The sequence below is a fragment of the Pseudorca crassidens genome, chromosome 6 (genome assembly GCF_039906515.1).
Source record: "Pseudorca crassidens isolate mPseCra1 chromosome 6, mPseCra1.hap1, whole genome shotgun sequence".
NCBI lineage: Eukaryota > Metazoa > Chordata > Mammalia > Artiodactyla > Delphinidae > Pseudorca > Pseudorca crassidens.
Window position 1 is genome coordinate 70,446,330 of NC_090301.1, and position 20,354 is coordinate 70,466,683.

The 20,354-nt window shown below is 41.3% G+C and overlaps 1 long non-coding RNA gene and 1 pseudogene across 2 annotated transcripts in view; both read left to right on the top strand.

The window, feature by feature from the left end:
• LOC137225863 (uncharacterized) overlaps positions 1 to 20,354 on the top strand; it is an 84,942-nt gene that overhangs the window by 22,284 nt on the left and 42,304 nt on the right. The window lies entirely within an intron of this gene.
• LOC137225862 (transmembrane protein 126A pseudogene) lies at positions 5,735 to 6,292 on the top strand (annotated as a pseudogene).

The window sequence follows — 20,354 nt, forward strand, 5'->3', positions numbered from 1 at the left end:
TCCCCAGTACATACTTACTCTGGTAACTAATTTCAGATTCCTTTGGGAATCAGGGAATATTTACTACATATAATTACAGTGGTATTTCAGAATTCTTCCTTGAGGGGACCTAGCCTCTTCATTAGTCGGTGAGCTCTGGTTCTGAGACTGAGCTCAGGGTCTGAGAATTGATTTAGATCTAGAAAATGAGTGAGTGCATGATTTTTTCCATCATGGTGGCTGACACCAGTTTTTTGCTTGCTGAATTTCAATTTCTGGTTACACAGATGACACAGAACTCTAGTTGGCTGCCTATCCATCTTGCTCCCATGATCTATTAACAATTCCCACAGATCCCTATGGGTTAAGACACTCTGATTGTCACTCTGGCCTTGCTGTCCATTTCAATAATGATGTCCACCCTATTTCTGTAGAGACTAAATTGCCTCTGCTATTTTAGAATCCTATCAATTCCAGTAATATCAGGGAAACCAGTTCCAATATAGTATCTCTCACCATCAGTCAGCAGCTATAGCCAAGCTTCTCCACCATGTTGTGCTTCCCTTCATCATGCATTCTTTTTTTTTTTTTTTTTTTTGCCATACGCGGGCCTCTCACTGTTGTGGCCTCTCCCGTTGTGGAGCACAGGCTCCGGACGCGCAGGCTCAGTGGCCATGGCTCACGGGCCCAGCCGCTCCGTGGCATGTGGGATCCTCTGGGACCGGGGCACAAACCCGTGTCCCCTGCATCGGCAGGCGGACTCTCAACCACTGCGCCACCAGGGAAGCCCCCATGCATTCTTTACTGACTGAGTGGAAGAGTGTCTTTTGGGCCTCCTCAGAGATCATAGTCAGGTGGAGGTTTCTTTGATCTAACATAAATCTATTACAGCATTCCCATCTCTCTCTCTGAGCCTTTTGATCCTTTTCCCAAATACTCTGCCAAAGCATTTTTATACCTGATTTACTTTGGTCAGGTCCAAGCTTCAAAGAATGATCCCAGCAGTGTATTAGGACCAATTTTTTTTTTGTCCTTGCTAAGACATCGAACCCTCTATCATGGGAGAGTGTTCCAATGTCAATAAATTCTCCCCTCTCCAGCCTTACACTCTAACCTCATATATGAGTACCCTCAAGATCCACTTCTACACTTGTTCCCTTCGTTTCTGTATTGCAATTCTTTAGCTGTGCTGTTTCTTCCCGGAGCAAAGAGCATGTATCCCCCTGTGGTGGTGCTGTGACCTAAACATTCCTAGCATTACAGCTCTGACACCACAGGATAGAAACCAATGTTCTGCTATTATACACACACCTTATTAGTATAAATCTGCTGTATTCATGTATGCACTTATAGAGCAGAGAAATAACCTTCTGATGGGTCCAGTCCAGAGCGGTGAAGGGGACAGGGTCTGAACACGAGAGAAAGGAGTGTATCTTATGAGGCATCTTCCTCGGATGAGGTTTCTGTAGGGTCTCTCTGTCAGGGTTTCTCAACAGCAGCACTATTGGCATACGGGCTGGGCAATTCTTTCTTGTTGGGGACATCGCAGGTTGTTAACAGTGTCCCCGGCCGCTTTCTAGTAGATGCCAGTGGCACCTCCCTCCCACAGTTGTGATCACCAAATCTTCCCGGTGAGAACCACTGCTTGGATGATCGGACCCAGGCTCTTGCAGATGTCTCTTAGGTGATGGCAGGATTCCTCGGGGTGCGGGTGAGGTGAGGTGTCGTTGGTCTCTTCCTCTGCACGTGAGGTAGCTGCAGCAGTGGCTGGAGCAAAACTGTGGGCTAAGAAGATATAAGCTAGGACATAAAATATGTCTGACCTAAAGGTAGATCATATGTGCTCATTTCACAGAAGTGAACACTGAGGCTCAGGAAGGCAAAACAACTTAGGCTGATACATTTAAGTTTGATGCCCTGGGCATAAAGGTGAATAAGACACAATTCCTCTCCTCAAGGAATACTCGGTCCAGCAACTGTGAAGGATTATATAATTAATCATTGCACATAAGTTTTGATGAGGTCATATAACCAGCAATTAACAAAGCTGAAAACAGAATGAGGTAAAGCTGAAAACAGAGTGAGGTATATTCATGTTAGTACCATTTCGATATGCCTCAGGATTTTATTATATTTACTGCATGCTAGAATTTTTGCTAAATTATTTGTGTACCTGGTATCATTTAACATTCATAGAAATGTAACCAAGTAGGCAGTCTCGTTCCCATTTTTCAGATAATGAGGTGGCCCTTTTTTTATACACCTTCATGTGACCTAGACACATTACGCTTAAAGAGACGCTGCTCTGTAGAGGAGGATGACCTCAGACTGATAAAATCAATGCAGACAAGCACGGAGATGCAGGCACAAGATAATGCAGCCCTTGGCGGGACACAGCAGGACCCAATGACCCTTTGCATTAGGTCCATCTTCATCCTCCAACAGCGTGACTAATTAAGATATGGGCTGATACTAAGTAGCTCAGCTCTTTTTAACAGTGGCTTGTGAAACTGTGGAAACTATCTAAAAATATAGAACTACTGTGAGAGAAATAATGTTGTTACAAGGGAATTGATAACCAAGGATAATGGGAAGGGGAAGAAATAGCAAGTTGGAGCTAATTACCAGGGAAAGCCCCCTGACACTGAGAATGGTGGGCCAGGATAACAGTCTCCTGAGGGGAGTGGCAGAATCACCATCAGTTAGTACATTTAAAAATAGGCAACAGAGCTAGAAACAGGACTATTGGGAATGATCTTGCATTAGGCAGGAAGGGAGGTAATTGACTAAGTGACCTAATATTAAGAGCTTTCTTTCTCATGAATTTCTAGAATTCTAAAAAAAAAAAAAAATAAAACCTTATAGGCTGTGTACAGAAATGTGGGTACCTAATGACTGGAGATGCCTAAATATAGCCCCAAATTATTCATAAATGGAAAATGAGAGCAGCCGTGCCCCAGATGAAGCATAATAGGAGGGTCAGAGGAAATGTAGGAGCTGGACAGGGAAAGTGGAAGCATTGTCAGGAGTCAGATTTCTCTGATGCACGCACACAGGGCTGTGCCCAAGTATACATGGGCTGGGAGAAGACTGTATTCGTTAATTACTGAGAGGTGTCTTTTCCTTTCCTCTTTCAGTCCTACTTTCCCATGATGTCAGCTGGAGATTGCAAAGACCACCCTTTGTGGACTCCTATATCATCTATATCTTCCAAGTTGGAACTCTCCTTTCCTTAAAACTGATGATTGGCATGATCTCAAAGCACTGTTTCCCAATTCAAAGTCCAAAGCTTGACTCTCAGCCACTGGAGCCTTGCTAAAAGTGCAGATTTCAAGATCTCACTGCGGGCCCATGGCATCTAGATGTTTGTGAACATATGAATCTGCATTTTTAAAAAGTTTCCCTCGGTTAAGTCTTACATGCAGCATTAAGTTGGAGAAACTCTGCCTGGGGAAGGGCAGGCTGGCTAAACAAAAAGAAACCACAGGGAAGGGAAGTGCAGCCCAATCATCCTCCCCTCTTCCCTCATTTGCTTTCCCTGATTTTTCTTTACTCCCAACCAAAAGAGACCTCCTTAAACTTCCGTATCACTCTTGTACTTATAAGTATGTGTTTACACACCTATAATTTATATTTTACCTACTTTCAGAAAGACTTTAATATAATTTTCTTATATTTCTAATAGGCTGTCTATGATTTCTCTGCTTTGTATTTGTGGTACTGTTTTATTTATTTTTTTGCGGTAGGCGGGCCTCTCACTGTTGTGGCCTCTCCCGTCGCGGAGCACAGGCTCCAGACGCGCAGGCTCAGCGGCCATGGCTCACGGGCCCAGCCGCTCCGCAGCATGTGGGATCTTCCCAGACTGGGGCACGAACCCGTGTGCCCTGCATCGGCAGGCGGACTCTCAACCACTGCGCCACCAGGGAAGCCCTGTGGTACTGTTTTAACCCTCTAGAGGACAGGGATTAGGACTTAACCATCTTTCTATCCTTCGCCATTTTGTGGAAAAGAATAGATTTATTTTTCAATGCAGCTAGGCACATCTGCAAAAAGTAATAAAAATCAGGCTTGCATTAGAAACCCAGGGTGTGTCAGCTTTGCCAGTGTGAAAAGGCATAGTATGGAGGCTGGACACTGAGCTTGATGTCGAGACCTGGCTTTTGTTTCAGCTCCATCAACCATCACGTATGAACATTTCAGCCAGTCCTGCAGCCTCCCAGTTTATCTTCCTGTAAGCAGGGATAACAATCACTTTCTTACTTCTCTCACAAAGCAGCTGAGACAGTAAGCATGATAATATCACTATTTCATATCACTTTTCGCTTAGGAAAGCTAAAAACGACATCAACATTATCTGCATCATCATTTCACAATCTACAAACCATTGAACAGGAGTTCAGTCTGGGTTCCCCAGAGAAAATAATTTTCCCTCATCCCAGAACATGCAAGATAAAACAGTAAAAAACAAAGATTTCAGGAATTACATCTAGTTGAAATGTATATCAGTGGTCGGTCTTCTAATTCCCCAGATAATGCTAGATCTCGAGACAAGGAAAATAATTGACGTTGTTTAATTTTTGACATGCTACCTAATGAGCAGCTAAGCCATTTTCATAGAAGGTAAAATTACAGCACTGCTGCTGGTATGCGTCTCCTATATCTAAAGTTAATTGGATTTTCCATTATGATGAGGCTTGTTTTTTAGAACTGAATCTCTCAGTCTCTTCCAATTGCTCTGAGTTGGTGAGACAGGAGATATATAAGGCATGGATTGGGGAGGTATCTCACGAGGTCAAAGAATCCCTAGGATACTGAAGCATTACAGTGTGCAAGCAGGAGCTAGGATTTGTGTAGAATGTATGTCTTCTCAAAATGAAGTTTTTCAGGAGGGAAAATTGACTACTTGTTACTGTAGTCTCTCTCTCTCTCTCTCTCCTAGACAGTAATGTGTTTTAGCTCCATTAAGATATTGAGTGTTATCTGTGCAGACTGGAACAAAATAACCAGACCAACTTTTTTTTTCTTTCCCCTAGTCCAATTGATTGCTCTGCAGATTACGTAATTTAGCATCAGTTTGCTCTCTCTGGTGTTTTGAAACATGAAAAGAGCTTTCAAAGTGAGAGAACCGATTTGAAAAAAGCTTCAGCACCACTGTTGGGCCAGGAGACAATGGGGCTTTCCCAGTTGTGAAATGGCAACTCACACTGTCACCTTGAAAATCACAATGAACAAGCGTGTGGCTGCATATGCCAGCAACCTCAAAGAACCAGAGAATGGGTCTCTGGTGGGGTGAACAGCCAGCCCAGTGTGCTCAGGGCCCATGAAGTAGTCGGGAGAGTCACTTGCTCTAGGCTTCCACACAGGAAAGCACTTCTGTTTGAAGTTTTGACATTCTCTATGAAAAAAGACTACGTGTTAAGTACTTTCTGGTTGTATGACCTTATCGACAATTATGTGCAATTATTTATTATATACTATTGCACAGTTTGCTGGACTGAGAATTCCTTGAGGGAGAGTATTATGTCTTAATCACCTTTATGCCCAGTGCAGTGTATCAAACTTGTGCATCAACTTACGTTTTTAAAATATCTATTCGTTTGTGTTAAGGGCATTCATTTGTTAAGTCTGAACCCTGAAACTATGCTGAAGGAGGGCTGCACCTGGATGAGTTGAGCAAAGGTTGGCATGAGCCCTCGCATGGCTGAAGAATACTAGAGGAAGCAGCGAGTGCTGGGTGGAAAGAGTAAGGCTCAAGATGGAAAATCATGAACCAGACGATACTGACAAGGAGAACTTGATATCATAACCAGGAAAATGAACCAACTTCCGGAAGCAGAAAGGAATCTGCTTGAAAATGGATCAACATATATTGGACTTAATGCTGCTCTCTGTGGCCTAATAGCAAATGGTCTTTTTTGATGCATCTTACCTGTGACACAGGCTCCTGTAGCTGCTGGTTTACCAATGGCAGTGATCCCGTTTTTGATGGCACACGTATCTTACAAAGGTTTTGTGATTTGCGCAGCGAAACCTGTACCGTAACACATGGTGGATTGATTGGTCTTGTTTTTGGTGACCTGTACCCTGTTTTCTTGGCTGTCCCTTGTGAATGGTGGCCTAACCAGGTATAACTCAGCCCTGCTGCCCGAGAAAGGAAACAAATTACTGGATTAGGATGACTAAACATGTCTTTAGAAAGACGTTATTTCTAATTTTGCTCCAGACTGGGCTTGCAGCATACCTTGGGTCTAGACAATATAAACTACTTATAAAGGCACTTTAGACACCTGAACCTGGCCTAGAAATTCAGTAATTGTTAAACACATCTGTATACAAAAATAAAGATTGTAAAAATAACCTACATCTAAGTATGGATAAAGAGACATAATTTAAAAAAATATACCATAATTTTGTTAACCTTATTATGGTATTTCTTATATTTTTAAGTCACAAGGAGTCTAAAAATAAAGTGACATGGACCCTTCTAGAATTCCAACAACCCTGACCACACATGGAGCCGCTGCACCAACTGACATCAATGAGGAGAACGTTGATACAGGCTCTTGAAGATGGGAAGAAGCTGCGAGAGACAAATTAGGGGGACAGCTGGTGAAAGCCATGGATAGACTTAGCCAGATTCCAAAATGTTTTAAAAGCACTTCTCCAAATATCTGTCTTTTAATGTCCTAAAAAGAAAAATATTGCCTCCGTCTATGTCAACTTTTACGTTAAACTTAAGTATTTGTTCTACTGCTTTACGGAAGAAAGAATACAAGAACGTTGCCTGGCACTTGGATAACTTGAAACAATTAAATAGCAAATTGATGAAACTATAAACCTAATTGACAGTGGGCTCCAGACTGAGAATTGCAGTTCAATTCCAATTCTTTCATTGCAAAGCTTAGTTTAACCATGCAATAGCCACAAAACTTTTATTTAGATAGCACTTTACAGTTTATAAAGCATGCTCACACCTATTATCTCAAGCACCCCCAATAGAAGAATATTACATAATGGCTAGAGGGACACATTTGGCCTTCATTTTAAGGGGCAAAATTATCTTAGCCATATCTTTGGGGACTGATAATTCCACACTGCAGATGGAAGTCTGAAGGTAGAGACAAGAACCCCAAATCCTGTGGAATCTAGAAAAAGCCAGACTAACTATACAAATGTCAAGGTATACTCTGGTACCAGGTCTGTATGTACATACCTAATTTCAGCAAGCTCAAACAATTTGCCAAGGGCTGTCTGAACTCTGTGATTGTAATCTAGAAGTCAAAACTCAAAGCAAGAAGACAGGTGAGTTTCTACTTTCCCCACCCATCTCCTGGGTGGGTGGCACAATGATATGCCAGGCTGTGTGTTCTCTCCTCCCCACATCAGGGCCCACTTAGCATCACCCAATTGCAAACCGCTACTCTCAATTTTTAGGGAAACCAAATAGTTTAAACTTCTCTGCAAAGACAATACACTACTAGAAAAGTGTCTACTGTTTCCTTGGTATCTAGTAGATTAAAAGATACTCCCTGTCCCTTTAGCCTTGCATTTTTGGAAAGTTTCTCACTTCAGATTTGGAAAGCGACAGGGAGCTCTCAATAGTTTTTAAAAGTCTCAGACATAAGTTCTTGTGGCGACGGTACCTTCTAAGAGCCTCCGTCTTGCCTCCTGCACCTTTAGAGGTGCACCCACAACAAGGACATAACAAGTCCACTTTAACACTCTATTCCTTTTGGTCTCTAATAGGAAGTTAAATTAAGAATATTAAATCCCCGTTTTTTTCTTCAAGGAGTTTTATGGGTTCAGGTGTTATTTTTAAGTCTTTAATCCATTTTGAGTTTATTTTTGTATATGGTGTGAGAAAATGGTCTAGTTTCATTCTTTTACATGTAGCTGTCCTATTTTCCCAACACCGCTTATATATTACATCTTCTTTATCCATTCATCTGTTGATGGGCACTTGGGTTGCTTCTATATCTTGGCTATTGTAAATAATGCCGCTGTGAACATTGGGGTGCATGCATCATTTTGAATCAGTGTTTTCATTTTTCCTCAGATATACACCCAGGAGTGGAATTGCTGGATCACATAGTAGTTCTATTTTTAGTTTTTTGAGGAACCTCCATGATAAATAGATAAAGAAGAGTTCACATATATACATACACACACACATACGCATGTGTGTGTGTGTGTGTGTGTGTGTGTGTGTGTGTGTGTGTAATGGAATACTACTCAGCCAAAGGAAAAAAAAAAGAATGAAATTTTACTATTTGCAACATGAATGGACCTTGGAGGGCACTATGCTTAGTGAAATAAGTCAGAGAAAGACAAATACTGTATGTTATCACTTATATGTGGACTCGAAAAAGTAAAATAAATGAATGAATATAACAAAACAGAAACAGGCTCATCAATATAGAGAACAAACTAGTGTTTGCCATGGGGGAGGGGGGTTGGGGAATGGAGAAAATAGGTAAAGGGGATTAACAGGTAAAAACTACCAGTTATAAGATAAATAAGTCACGAGGATGTCATGTACAACACAGGGAATACAGTCAATAATATTATAAGAACTTTGGTGTGTAATCTATAGAAACATCGGATAACCATGTTGTACACCTGAAGGTAATATAAGATTGTAAGTCAACTATACTTCAATAAAAATGTTAAATCCCCTCTATGTACTCAAAATTTTGAGAAGTAACTTCAAGATGGCAGCATTAATGAGTCTGTTTTCCTCCCTTAGGTACCCAGATGTTGAACCTGGGCTACTTATAGTCTTACTTTAAATATTTGCTCCTTGAGTTTTTCTCACTCCTTTCTTATCTGTGATCTCACTGCCATGTCTTACCCTTCTCACATATCTGCTCTGGTCCTGGGTTGTCGTTCTCAGCCCTGATTTTACTTCCAGATCATCAGGCACTCTCTCAAATCTTACTAAAATGCCATGTCGTATTTCAACCACTTCCAGAAAGCCTTTCAACTAATCAAAAGGGAGAGGGTATTTTGTTCAAACCACACAATTTTTAAAATACACACCTGTCACTGTTCCTGCCTGCTTTGTTTTGGTGTAATGGAAATAGTGTACATGGGCCTAATTTTTATCTTTTTCATTAATAAAACTGATTCAATTACCATTGCTTTTCCCACCCTCAGTGAGTCTACATGAAGTAAACATCTTTTTGTTTTCCCAAGAGTATCTCAGTCTTCTTGGTTAAATATTCAAATTCTTATTCGCACCTCCAGATAACCACCATATGACAGGCAATACATAGTCATTTATTATCAGTGTTTATCAAATGTAATTATCAGTATATACTTGTTAGCAACCTCTTATCCTGTACAAGCCTCATCTAGCATCTTGTCCATACCTGAACCAATCTTAGCTAAAAGTAAGACATGGTGACCAAAAGCAAGGCCCAAAACTCTTGTCAAGAGTTTCTGATGCAACACAGCTCCCCTGGGAAGAAGAAGCATGAAGGACAATACAAAAGTAGTTCTAGAGCAAGAGCTCAATTGAACAATCAGAAAATAGGATGGTAGAAGGAGATGCTTTTAAAATACTTGAGGGAGAACCTAATTAATGTGGCATGGATATTTCATTACCTCAACCGGCCAACAGTTATTGAGCACCTAGGGATAAAGGTGAAAATGACATAATTCCTGTCCCCAAGGATATCACGTTTTAGTGGAAAAGACTGACATTGGAAAGAGAAATCTAGAACCTTCTAAGGCATTTCAGAAAACTATTGTTCTTCCTATTTTGCATGGAAAGAAACCAGCTAAATCTTAAGGACTCTGCGGATTACAAGACGAATACATAGGAACACATTGGCCAGAATTCACACGGAAAGCAGGAAGATGAAAGGGAAGTGGTTTCCGAAGTGCTTAAGAAGGAGAAATTAGTCACAGACTTCCTCTTATCCACGGGAGCTCCTCACAAGTTTCTGATAATATTCTTAATACATAAAGTTGCATTTTAGCCAGACAACTGGAAAATAATAATTTCTTGTGGACCAGCTGAGTATTTTCCATGAAAATTTAGTATGAAAAGAACATAACACAATCTCTAATTATTAAAGTGGTAAGAAAATAGTAAAGACTGGGTGTAGTGGTGGTTGTGCATATGTGTATGTGTGTGTGCACGCTTATGTGTGTATAATAAATCAGTATCCCATTTATTCTGAACATATCTCCATTTTGTTCCTATATCAAGTTATATGAACCCAGATTCTTGATCAAAAGAAGCCCTGACTAGATAAACATAAAAAACTATGTTGTAACATGTTACACGTTGCATTTGTTACTATGTTGTAACACTTTTTTTTCCCTGAGTATACCTTGATACTCCCTGGAGAAATGCATAGTCCCCAGGTGAGGTTCTCTGCTTTCCTAGGAGATTTCTCTAAATTGCAGTCTGATTTATCAAAAAAACAATATCTTAGGAACTTCCCTGGTGGCGCAGTGGTTAAGAATCCACCTGCTAATGCAGGGGACATGGGTTCAACCCCTGGTCCAGGAAGATCCCACATGCCGTGGAGCAACTAAGCCCATGTGCCACAACTACTGAGCCTGCGAGCCACAACTACTGAGCCCGCATGCCACAACTACTGAAGCCCACGCGCCACAACTACTGAAGCCCATGTGCCTAGAGCCCGTGCTCTGCAACAAGAGAAGCCACCGCAGTAAGTCTGTGCACCACAATGAAGAGTAGCCCCCACTTGCTGCAACTAGAGAAAGCCCGCATGCAGCAACGAAGACCCAACACAGCCAAAAATAAATAAATAAAAACAAAACAAAAAAACCAATATTTTAGTGTGTGTTCTAGAATTAGGAGTTCAAGTACATCAGCATGAAAGCTTTTGCATTTAATATCCTAAATTAAATAGATTATAAACTTAGAATAGTATTTCTCTGCCTTTCTTTTCCAGTTCATCCTCGAGCATAGTTAGTATTCACTTAGTATTTATGAGTGATAATCCCTAGCAGTGTGTGGCAAAGATTTGAATGTGATTTCACACAGACAAGAGTCATACATCATGCACACAGCATGTATACTATTTACCTGCTAAAGTAGTTTCTTGAATGGGGTATATATATTTGGAGAAAAGGCACTAGAACTCATTATCCTCAGCTGGCATTACCATTCTTTTTTTTCCTAATTATTTATTTATTTATTTATCAACGGCATTGTGTCTTCTTTGCTGTGCGCAGGCTTTCTGTAGTTGCAGTGAGTGGGGGCTACTCTTTGTTACAGTGCTTGGGCTTCTCACTGCGGTGGCTTCTCTTGTTGAGGAGCACAGGCTCTAGGCGCGCCGACTTAAGTAGTTGTGGCATGCAGGTTCTAGAGCGCAGGCTCAGTAGCTGTGGCGCACGGGCTTAGTTGCTCCGTGGCATGTGGGATCTTCCCGGACCAGGGATCGAACCCGTGTCCCCTGCATTGGCAGGCGGATTCTTAACCATCGCACCACCAGGGAAGTCCCCATCATTCATTTATTGATTCATTCAAATATTTATTGAGCTCCTGCTATGATCCAGATACTCTTTTTGCCTATCCAACAGCAATGTTCCCCTCCCTCCTCCCATATTTAGTCCTAATATCTACTCTTGCCCTACGTGGCTCAGCTGAAACCCAACTGGTTTAAAGCAATTTTGATTTCATTTCCCTTGCAAAAGGTTGTTTTCATAAAGCACTCAGCTTTCATAAAGCACTCAGTACTAATCTCAGCACTGGCCAACAGAAATTGAGAGGAAGTCTGTTTGGGGTGGGGGAAGCTTCTGAAAAAGGTTTCTTTGTGCTTAAGAGTTGCATGAGAAAAAGAAACTGTCTGTGATAATTTTATGTGTACACTTGGCTAGGCTATAGTACCCAGTTATTCAGTTAAACAGTCATCTAGGCGTTGCTGCGAAAGTATTTTGTAGATGTGGTTAGCATCTACAACCAGTTGATTTTAGGTAAAGAAAGTTATGCTTGATAATCTGAGTAGGCTTCCAATCAATTGAAAGATTTTACGAGCAAAACTGTTTCCCGGAGGAAGAAGACATTCTGCATTAAGCCTGCAGCAACAGCTCCTGTTTGAGAGTTTCCAGACTATCCTACAAATATTCCAGACTTGCCAGCCACCACAGTCACGTAAAACAATTATTTGAAATCTCTCTAGCTAGCTAGCTAGCCTTTTGGTTCTGTTTCTTGGAGAACCCTGGCTAGCACACTGTACTTTTTTTCAGTCTGGAAATTCAGATGAAAGAGTGAAAACATGGAAAGAACCTGGGTCTTCTCTAATGTGATTTAACTTCTGAGTTAATCAATCCTAGAGCCTCCCTTATTTGGGACTCCTTGTGATGAGAGAAAAGAAATCCTTTTATTCTTTAAGCCATTTCGAGTTGGGTTGTCTGTTACTTGAAGCTGGAAGCAACACACTAATACAGAAACCATCAGAAGACAATTAGTAAATAATAAAAATTAGTCAACTCCGGAGTGTTTAAGATAATGACATATTGGTATTTGGGTCATTTTCCTTCAGATAACAAAGAACTTACTTTCACTGGCTAGAAGGTCAGATTAATGAGCACATTTAAGATTCCAGAAACTAATAATGATCTCTCTATAGGTGTGATATAAAAGTGGGAACAGAGGTGCAGTGAAGAGATCTTCTCCTGTGGGGACAGGCTGTTTCATTCTATGGAAGAAATCTTGAAAACATTATTCATCTTCAGAAAATAGTACAACAGTGCTCACTCGTTTTGGAAATTATTGAATAACTACCTTATTCTTTATTTTACACTTTTGAGGCCCTTCCACAAAAGGATCATCTGCCTCAGTCCTTATTTTAATGTCCCATAACTGACTGTTTTAGTTCTATTTCACACTTGGGATTACAGCTACAGTTAAATTACAAACAGCTGTGGTTCCTGCCCCAAGAATATGTGTAGATGTGCATGAAATGCTTAATATCTTCCGCAGGGAACAGGTGTGCCGTGGGCAGTGTACACCGGAGCTAAATAAATTTACTCTTGGGCTCAAGCTATGTAATCTAGTTGCTAAGGTTTGGTTTTTGAGTTACACACGTAGGAAAAAAGGTATAGGACTGAAATGCTGAAAGACTTAAAAAGAGAAGCCTACATTTCCATGATGGCATTACCTTCACAAGCTAATCATTTCCTAAAAAAAATTCAGTTACTTTGAATAGCAACTACACAGATGTGCAAAACAGTAGGTGGGAGCCTGAGAGGAGTAACAGACAGAGATTTGCAGGGTTTTCTCCCCCAGGGACCCGCTCAGTATGCTGGAAGAACATTGCCACTGCATGCAATCTTCAAAACTTGTTTGAACTTTTGTAGGGTTTGGTTTTAAATGGAAGTTTAAAAGATAGCTTTTTAAAAGAAAGTTTTGTACTTTTTTAAAGTAACATGCTAGCCTTTACAACATACATTTAAACTGCACTCATTTTCCCTTTCTGTTCAGTAATAAAATGGTGCCTGTATTTACTGAGCACTTACCATGTGCTAAGACACAAAGAGGGAAAAACTGCAATGATTTCCAGTGCAACAGGATACTGTAAAAAAAATGAAAAACTCTTTCCTATGGAGTAACATTCTGCATCATTTCCTTAAACAAATGCACAAGGAAACATCACATTATGGCCAAAGTCTCTTTTCTTAGCTGATTCGGGTCCCACCAGAAGCAAAGTATGGTCTTAGGGCCCCTTTGAACTGTGCCAAGGCATGAGTCCTAGGAAAAAATGCAACTCCCAAGGCTCATACATCAGTCTTCAAGGTATACAGGTCACTTGGGAAGAGGATCAAATGCTTTCTTTCCTAGTGGGTTAGTTTGATCTTAGTCCTAAGATCCCCCCATCACAAAGGAGAACTTGATTAAGTTCTTTGAAATAACTTATTAACCTATATAGAAATTAACCTATCTACTTCAGGGTTCTCAAAATGTGGTCCATTGACCATGTGTATTAGAATCTGTGGGATACTCAGTGAAATGCCACATTGCTGGGCGTGTAGGACTTTCATGTCTAACAAGCTCCACAGGTGACTCTCACGTTCACTACTGAAGTTAACTACTAGATAACCACTGATGCTGGGACAGATACCTTCTCCACTGGATTCACTGACCCCGTACGTGGACCTAGATGGACCACATCAACCAGGATCTCTCCTTCTCTGCGTTCTGGTTGGCTCTGGCCAATGGACCTTGGAAACCTTAGAGGAAAGAATAGGCATGACAGAGGTATTGATTTCCTGGGCTTCCTCTGCTATGTTGCCTGCAGACCGCCTTCTGTAACCCCTAGGACTTTCTTTTTTCCCAATTCCTATCCTACAGTGACTCACACTTCTTGTCCATTTGGGCCCACATGTGGTAACATCTCCTCTTATGTTACTTGCCTTGGAGTACTGCTCTGCTCCCCTGACCCTGCTTGCTCTTTCAAAACAGTCCTTTTGTAATTAAACTCTCCTCCAATCTAATGTGAGTATGCCGTTTGCTTTCTCTAGGAATCTTGACTGAAACAGATATATCTAGTAATATTTTATAACTAATAATATTTTGTTTTGCAAACTGCACAAACTGTTTTTTGATCTTTACAACAAAATATGATGTAAGTAAAGCAGATTTTTTTCCTTTCAAATCACCATTTTATGAGTAAGAAAACTGAGGCTGAGAGAGGTTAAATATTTGTTAAAAGTTCACCCTTTTGGGGCTTCCCTGGTGGCGCAGTGGTTGGGGGTCTGCCTGCCGATGCAGGGGACACGGGTTCGTGCCCCGGTCCGGGAGGACCCCGCGTGCCGCGGAGCGGCTGGGCCCGTGAGCCGTGGCCACTGTGCCTGCGCGTCTGGAGCCTGTGCTCCGCGGCGGGAGAGGCCCAACGGTGAGAGGCCTGCAAAAAAGTTCACCCTGCTGGTCGGTGGGGGAACCAGAGAGCAAGTCTGGTTTGCTGACTGAATTTAGAGCTGTTTGCACGGCATCAGGCTGCTAGTCCCCTTCCTTCCCCACCACATGTCATATAACCTTATACCATTACCTGATACAAGTGCAATCAAAATGACATCTTTTAGGTAACAGTGAACAATGAAAGAAAGAATTCAGTGTAATCCATGTATTCATTTCAATTGAGGCTAAGACACAGACACCCAAAGAGTGGGAGAGGAATTTTCCCAGAGGAGGTGGGCTTCTCTGTAGTTGCACGTATGGTCATGTGTAGCCTGCTTTGAGAGAGCTTGGTCCTGAGGCTCTTTCCATGCAAAAGTGACTTACCCACCCCTTCCTGGGTCACCGTCTGGATTCTGAGGCAACCCTCTTACAGTGTCTCCAACACTTTTTCTCTGTATGTAGCTCTTCCTTTAGATTGGCAGCTCCCTCATGGCAGGAGTCTATTTAGTTCATTTGCTACTGTATCTCCAACTTCTTGCCTAGTTCGGGGAACACAGTCAGTGCTCAACAAGTACTTGTTAACTGAATAAAAGAGGAGCTATCTGTCCAGTGCATCCATATACCAGCATTATTATAAAATCTTGGAGTCACTTTCTCCTCTGGTCTTTCTTATCTTCTAATCTTGCCAGTTGCCAATTTCTGTTGATTCTCCTTTTAGAATCATTTTTAGATCTGTTTCTTCCTGTTGCCAATGCCGTATCCTAGTTCAGGTTCTTGATGCTTTTTTCCTTGGATTTGGTTGTAATAGTTTCCTAAAACTCCTTGCTTCTTGTTTTTGCCTGTACCAAGGTCCACTTAATCTTCAAGAGTCCAGCTCTGATCATCTCACTTCTCATCACAGGCTTCGGTAGCTTCAAAGCAGTGGTTTAGACACCATAGCTTATAGTTCCTGTGCTGCACCCCTGGCTCCATATTTATTTCCGCAACATCCTTCTACACACTCATGTTCTAGCCAACCCGGACTTGGTCCCATCTCTGTTACTCCTGGTTTCCTCTCCACTCCATGCTTTTGCTGGTACTTCTTTACTATCCGAAATACCTTTCTTTGTCTGGTATATCTGTCTACAAGGCTATGCTAAGAAGCTACTTCTTCCATGAAATTCTCCCGATTCTGCTCTTATTTTTCTTTTTTTGAAGTAATTTTTCCTGATTTGGAACTCCCATATCACCTTACCTGTATCTTTTTAGTGTGTAATACTTTCTATGCATCAGAATTATTTATGTTATCCCTCTACCCCTCATCTCTCTACAAGACAGTAAGGGCCTCAAGTTCAGGATGTGTATCTAAATTATCCTTGGATCTTCCTTATTATATACAATGCTTTGTACAAGGACATAGCAATAAATATTTATTGAATTACTGTGTAAAATTGCACAAGGAAAGCATGGACAAGAAATGGGACATCAGGATCAATTAAAGGTTAGTAGATGAGGTGATCCTGAAGACACGAAAAGAAATCTGAGGAATGTGTCACTGTAGCAGTGACATGGAAATAAAAGAAAGATGTGGACACCTGGAGAGGCCTTGCTTGCCTGAGTAAGAGATGAGAATAAGGGGTACTGGGCATCAGGAGAGAAGACCCTGAAGCTCAAGGGGAAAAGTGACTTGGACCAGAGGGTGATGGGCAGCCAGTGAAGGTGTCCTTCATAACAAAATGAAAGAAATCTTTGCAGTAGACAGAAGGACAGACAGGAAGGAAAGGAAGGGAGGAAGGAAGGATTACAACGTACTATAATTAGGTCCTGAATAAGACTGAAAACAGATATGGCAACCGAAAAATGGCTGGACTTGGGGACCGAGAATGAGTTGACACGTGTGGATGTTGGTGGGGTATGGAAAGAGAGGAATCAGAAGCAGGCAAATTTACATCAGAGTTAGATCGCTAGGCTGACCTTTGGGAAAAGCCTTTAATACCCAAGATGCTTTGGGGCTATTTATGTCAGGACTGTCTAGGAGCAGAACTGATTGTGTGTGTGTTGTGGGGAGGTCTGAGGTCGCCTCAGAACTGGAGAAGAGGTCAGGACAGATGTTCAGCTCTGGGAAAGGACTCTGAAAGCACTCATGGACTTCCCAGCAGCCTCTTCTTCCAGATATGATACGTTTTGGATAGCTATTCCAGATGGGAAATACTGATCCTATAATAAGCAGTTTGTCTAGGTTATACTTACAGTTCTATCTAGGTCACAGCAGAATTCCCTTACTGCATTTACACGCTGAATTTCTGATTCCAAAACAGAGAGGAAACTCCTGGATTCTTTTTCTAGGCTTTTAAATGCTTTACTGAACAAGTCTAATTGCTCAATTTCTCTGCCAGAATCTCATCACTGGTTAAATGAATTCAGTCATATTTACTTCAAAGTAATATTGTAAAGCTTAACTAATGAATATAATATTTATAAATCCTTGCAAAGAATTGTTTTCCTTCAAACCTTCAGGATGAAACCAAATTGAACTTGAGTCTTTTTGTGTCAATGGCTTTTCAAAGAGTCTCTTTTTCTTCCTGTGGAGAAATCAGCACGGACACTATTGGAATTTATCTAAACAAAGGAATGGGGGTATTTTCATCATTCCACAATAAAATGGAATTTTTCTTGCAGAGGAGCTGCTTTTCTATTCAGTGTTCAATTTTGACTTGATTCTACCTTCTCCCACTGCCTGTCAGTTATCTAGGGCTAGGGAGCATTTAGATATAAGTGGTGAGCAGAGTTTATCCAGGAAGACAGAATCAGGGCAAAGTCGCATATTACATTCATCTTTAAATTTCTGTTCCCTTGGCTGTCTGTGGCCTGTAACTATAGCTACATAGTCAAATATTGTTTTTTCCTATCTACCTCTCTTGGGGTACGTGGGTAAATGCCAAAGAGCAAAATAGCTGGAATAATTGTTTTGAGAAATCTCTCCACATTTAAAAAACCCGTTCATTGTATGGGGGCAGATGACAAATCTATGTAGAAATCTTGTTTGGTGCCCATACAAATATAACCCCACAGTTCTCTGTGGTATTTGGCCATCTCCTGTTTTTTAGTTTCAGGGTGAAACAAGGTTAGATAAATCACAGGCACCATTCTACTGGAGTCAAGATTACACCAGAGAAAGAAAGAGTTCATGAAGGTCGAGGTCAGGCTTATTGAAAACAGAAAGGGTGGTGAGCTCTAAAAACTGAAGCTTGGTTTTGGCAAAATTGTGAAGCAGGTAAAGATTGCCTTGGATATTCTCTCCTTTTTCCTCTCCCCGCATACCTCCACTCCTCTCCTCCGCCCAAAGCCCATTCTGCACATGGCTGTCTGGGCCTCTGTGCACTTAGCTTTCAATGGAACCTAAAGTTTTATTGCTACATACTGGCTGATGCTTGAGAGAGATGTAGGGAGGTAACTATGGCTTAGGCCTAGGCAGAGTCGACTTTGGGTGCATTATATAGATAAAAAGAGGGGAAATAGCTTTGGCCCAGTGAAGATGGGTTTGGGTGGGTGTAGAGGTCATTGCTGGAAGTGGGGTGAGGAGTGACTTTAAGACTCAAATGGTAAAATTTGTAGGTACCGGTACAAGCTAGTAAAAGAGCTGTTTCTGAACCCTTTAAATCATAGGGTTTGGAGTGTTGCCCACCCCACTTCTTCTGAAGGCAAAGAACAATAGATTGCTACAGCTGGGAGAAGTATCACTTGGTTGGTACAACCAATGGTCCTGGTACCCAGCCCAAGATACTACATTTAATTTTCAGAATTAAACCAAGTCTTCTCTAAGATTCAGAGTCAACTTAATGTTTTTCATATCTAGTTTCCAGCTGGAGCCAGAATTCTCACAGAAAACTACATTTTGAAACTCTCCAACCCAATTCTGCAGATGCCAGAATTGTGGATGACCGTTATTAAGGGTCCTGATGAACTTCATAAAAGCATCCACAGTTTTGGCTTCTTGTCCTGATAGCATTATAACTCCTTTTGATTTTCCATCTCTAGAACTTTTTAAAAGAATAATAGAGTGCAAAATAATTTTAAATTATACTATTTACGTTCCAAGAACTTATTCTGTGTGTAACTTATTGGCCCCTTTTGTAAGGAAAACATGTGGGTTTTTGCAGAGGATATGTATGGCTATATCATTATCACACTCTAAAGAATCATGGATTGAGAAAAGCTGAAAAGAAAAGAAGAAAAAATAAGTTTCTGTTTTTATCTTACAGGGCAAATAAATATTGGATTTCTCACAAGAGACCTATAAAATATTTTATAAGCAATAAATCCTTAATCTCCTGAGGAGACAGCATGCTAAATTGGGGTAGGAATCAGAGGGTAGTTCTTCCTCTGACTAGCTCTGTAATATTAGGTGAGTGTGGCGGGCACTAAATGCCATTCTTCCAGGCTAATAGCTCCTCTCATTTGTCAACTCATCCATAGGCTGACAAATCTCCACTTCCAGGAAGGCTGGGTTGCCCCTCACCCCCAAGGATGGAATCATGACTGGTCTAAGCCAGTCATAAAATATTCTTCTCCTTATCAATGAGTGGGTTGGTGGTGAGCATCTGATCCCTTTTGGTCAATAAGATGAAAGAGGAAGTCAGCTGGGGCCTCCCTTGGAAAACATTTCTTTGCACTTCAAGAAGAATACAAGAGACACCCTCATAACTAAGTGATCCAACCTAGTCACCAAAAAAGGGGCAAAGAGATATCATGAGTCTCCTAATGTGTTGCAATGTGGTATACATCCTTGGAAGCTATGAAGTTTTTTTTTTTTTTTTTGCGGTACGCGGGCCTCTCACTGTTGTGGCCTCTCCCGTTGCGGAGCACAGGCTCCGGGCGCGCAGGCTCAGCAGCCATGGCTCACGGGCCTAGCCGCTCCGCGGCACGTGGGATCTTCCCAGACCGGGGCGCGAACCCGTGTGCCCTGCATCGGCAGGTGGACTCTCAACCACTGTGCCACCAGGGAAGCTCTGAAGTATTCTTAATAAAAAATGTACAACTTGAGACGCTTCATGAGGAAGCAATCAAATCTGTATTATGGGACATTTTATTAGACAACTGGCTTGGACTCTCCAAGAATATCAAAGGCATTTCAAGAAATGGTAAAGTAACTATCCTACAGTATAGGATATCAAAGATACATGATCCATGGTTGAATCTTGGGTCAAAGGTGGAAAAAACTGCTCTGAAAGATGTTTTGAGACAAATGAGGAAATCTGAATATGGACTATACAATAGTATCCTGATTATATAGAAAAATGTTCTTTTTCTTAGAAGAGTTAGACTGAAAGATCTAGTGGTGAGAGAGAGAGAGAGAGAGAGCATGCAAATGGCAACAGTAAGTCAAGTGCTCCACAGACCAGTAACAACATCACCTGGGAGCTTGTTAGAAATGCACACTTCTGGGTCCCACCTAGAACGACTGAATCAGAATCTGAATTTTAACAAAATAGCTAGATGATTCCTTTTCACATTAAAG